Source organism: Pseudorca crassidens, chromosome 6, assembly GCF_039906515.1.
Source record: "Pseudorca crassidens isolate mPseCra1 chromosome 6, mPseCra1.hap1, whole genome shotgun sequence".
NCBI classification, from domain to species: Eukaryota; Metazoa; Chordata; class Mammalia; order Artiodactyla; family Delphinidae; genus Pseudorca; species Pseudorca crassidens.
The window spans coordinates 28,527,232-28,530,762 of NC_090301.1; the positions used below are offsets into that span (position 1 = coordinate 28,527,232).

A 3,531-nucleotide genomic window follows, 5' to 3' on the forward strand; every position below is an offset into this window, starting at 1 on the left:
CCCTGGAAACCAGCAACTGGAACCAGGCCTCTCCAGGACTGAGGAGAGACAGGAGTGAGAAAAAAAGACATCCTGTCACATCTTAAAGTCCCACAACTGCTATGCTTTGCAAGAGGAGGAAAGAATCAGTCCCAAGAATTATACTGAACATTTCTCAAACATCAATATCAAGGATGAATCTCTAAAACAAGTTTGCAGATAGAAGCTCTCCAGCTAGTCATGAACTAAAATGCATATGCAATACAGTCAAGGATGCTGTGCTTACAGAACCACATACATCTTATTTATCTCTAATTTTAAAATAATTCATTGCCTTATTGGGTATGCAAGTGAGCATTGGAGAAAGTTGTGCATCTGCAATACTGGCGGGCGCTAAGGATTTCAGTGCTTCCAGAAGATGGGGGCTAGAGAACTTAACCAGGCACTGGAGGGGTTCTTCTCTCTCAGCCAGGATGCCCCCATTTAGTCACTTTTGAATTTCGTTTCAAGCTTGTATTGTGCAAATTCTAGTCTTGGTTGTGGATGGTCTCCAAAAATTTCTTGAGTCACTCTCTGGACTCTCTGTTTTGCTATTTTGCTTTCATGAATGATCCTTGAATCCATATTTATATCTAGCTCAAGGCTTCTTTCTTGTAGAGGTGTAGTAGAGTTGAGTTTCAAAGGTCTGATTATACTGTTTAAAAACATTAGCCTTAAAAGCGTCCAGACACTGCCTTCTGAGGTCCATTTTCACAGCCTGATGGTGTTTGCTAGCAATTGTCAGTGCCTGACCCAGAAGGGGTAGATTGCTTTTCAGTTGGGAGGAAGAAGTGAAGGCATATGGAGTTTGGGAATAATACATCACGTAAGCAGGTTTGTACTGGTTTGGCTTTCTATACTGTGTTCCTCAGGCAATTCGAATCCATACTGCATTCTCCTCGGCACCTCTGAAGCTGACTGTCACATTTTTTTAATGCTCTCTTAAGAATTTTTCTTAAGAATTTTGAATTGTTCCATATCAAAAAGGTCAATGTCTTCACCTGGTCCTTTACTCATCTGAAAAACATCCCAAACTTTCTGATGCCGATGAAATTGAGTATAAATGATGTCTAAAACGGCTGCATCATTGAGACTTGCACGATTCTCCTCACAAGGCAGAACCAAGTCCTGAACAAGAGATTCCTTTCTATGCCGGAAGTTTTCAGTCTGCAGTTGATTTTCAGACAAAAAATTCCAGGTTTTAGTATTGTCATCATTTCAGTCATTGGGATTTTCAAGATGGTCCTCCTGAAAAACTCGGAAACAGTTTCATCCATCTCTTTGGCACTTGGGACTTGCGGCAGTCGCGAAAAGAGTCGCTTCAGAGGCGTGGAACCAGGCTTCTTCAAGGCTCCCGCCACACTTGGGGGCCCGATGCCATGCCCCCAGGGGTTCTCTTACCGTCCCACATCGCCGGCCGGCTCTCTCCTCATCAGCTGCTCCCCAATAAAATAAATTTTAAAAAAAGAATAGAAAAGCAGATCTCCAAGGCCATGACTCTGATGAGTGGCTGGCATATAATGTTGATAAGGATGGTCTGAGGTAGACTAAACAAGAGAACACCTGAACTTGGCAGAAAGAATAACTGTGGGTGGGATTATTGATTTATTTTCAGTATTTAGCAGATATACTGGATCTCTTTTATCTTTTAATTTTTATTTTATTTTTAACGTCTTTATTGGAGTATAATTGCTTTACAATGGTGGGTTAGTTTCTGCTTTATAACAAAGTGAATCAGCTATACATATACATATATCCCCATATCTCCTCCCTCTTGCGTCTCTCTCCCACCCTCCCTATCCCACCCCTCTAAGTGGTCACAAAGCACCGAGCTGATCTCCCTGTGCTATGTGGCTGCTTCCCACTAGCTACCTATTTTACGTTTGGTAGTGTATATATGTCCATGCCACTCTCTCACTTCGTCCCAGCTTACCCTTCCCCCCTCCGTGTCCTCAAGTCCATTCTCTACGTCTGCGTCTTTATACCTGTCCTGCCCCTAGGTTCTTCAGAACCTTTTTTTTTTTTTAGATGCCATATATATGTGTTAGCATACGGTATTTGTTTTTCTCTTTCTGACTTACTTCACTCTGTATGACAGACTCTAGGTTCATCCACCTCACTACAAATAATTCAATTTCATTTCTTTTTATGGCTGAGTAATATTCCATTGTATATCTGTTCCACATCTTCTTTATCCATTCATCTGTCGATGGACACTTAGGTTGCTTCCATGTCCTGGCTATTGTAAATAGAGCTGCAATGAACATTATGGTACATGACTCTTTTTGAATTATGGTTTTCTCAGGGTATATGCCCAGTAGTGGGATTGCTGGGTCATATGGTAGTTATATTTTTAGTTTTTTAAGGAACCTCCATACTGTTCTCCATAGTGGCTGTATCAATTTACCTTCCCACCAACAGTGCAAGAGGGTTCCCTTTTCTCCACACCCTCTCCAACATTTATTGTTTGTAGACTTTTTGATGATGGCCATTCTGACTGGTGTGAGGTGATACCTCATTGTAGTTTTGAGCTGCATTTCTCTAATGATTAGTGATGTTGAGCATCCTTTCACGTGTTTGTTGGCAGTCTGTATTTCTTCTTGTGAGAAATGTCTATTTAGATATTCTGCCCACTTTGGGATTGGGTTGTCTGCTTTTTCGATATTGACCTGCATGAGCTGCTTGTAAATTTTGGAGATTAATCCTTTGTCAGTTGCTTCATTTGCAAATATTTTCTCCCATTCTGAGGGTTGTCTTTTCGTCTTGTTTATAGTTTCCTTTGCTGTGCAAAAGCTTTTAAGTTTCACTAGGTCCCATTTGTTTATTTTTGTTTTTATTTCCCTTTCTCTAGGAAGTGGGTCAAAAGGATCTTGCTGTGATGTATGTCATAGAGTGTTCTGCCTATGTTTTCCTCTAAGAGTTTTTAATGTCTGGCCTTACATTTAGGTCTTTAATCCATTTTGAGTTTATTTTTGTGTATGGTGTTAGGGAGTGTTCTAATTTCATTCTTTTACATGTAGCTGTCCAGTTTTCCCAGCACCACTTATTGAAGAGGCTGTCTTTTCTCCATTGTATATTCTTGTCTCCTTTATCAAAAATAAGGTGACCATATGTGCGTGGGTTTATCTCTGGGCTTTCTACGCTGTTCCATTGATCTATGTTTCTGTTTATGTGCCCGTACCATACTGTCGATTACTGTAGCTTTTGTAGTATAGTCTGAAGTCCGGGAGCCTGATTCCTCCAGCTCTGTTTCTCTTTCTCAAGATTGCTTTGGCTATTCAGGGTCTTTTGTGTTTCCATACAAATTGTGAAATTTTTTGTTCTAGTTCTGTGAAAAATGCCATTGGCAGTTTGATAGGGATTACATTGAATCTGTACATTGCTTTGAGTAGTATAGTCATTTTCACAATGTTGATTCTTCCAATCCAAGAACGTGGTATATCTCTCCATCTGTTTGCATCATCTTTAATTTCTTTCATCAGTGTCTTATAGTTTTCTACATACAGGTCTTTT

General features: G+C 40.2%; 1 pseudogene; it reads right to left on the minus strand.

Moving 5' to 3' along the window:
• Positions 1-278: 278 nt before the first annotated feature.
• On the minus strand, positions 279-1,785 carry LOC137225790 (centromere protein N pseudogene; annotated as a pseudogene).
• Positions 1,786-3,531: the final 1,746 nt, after the last annotated feature.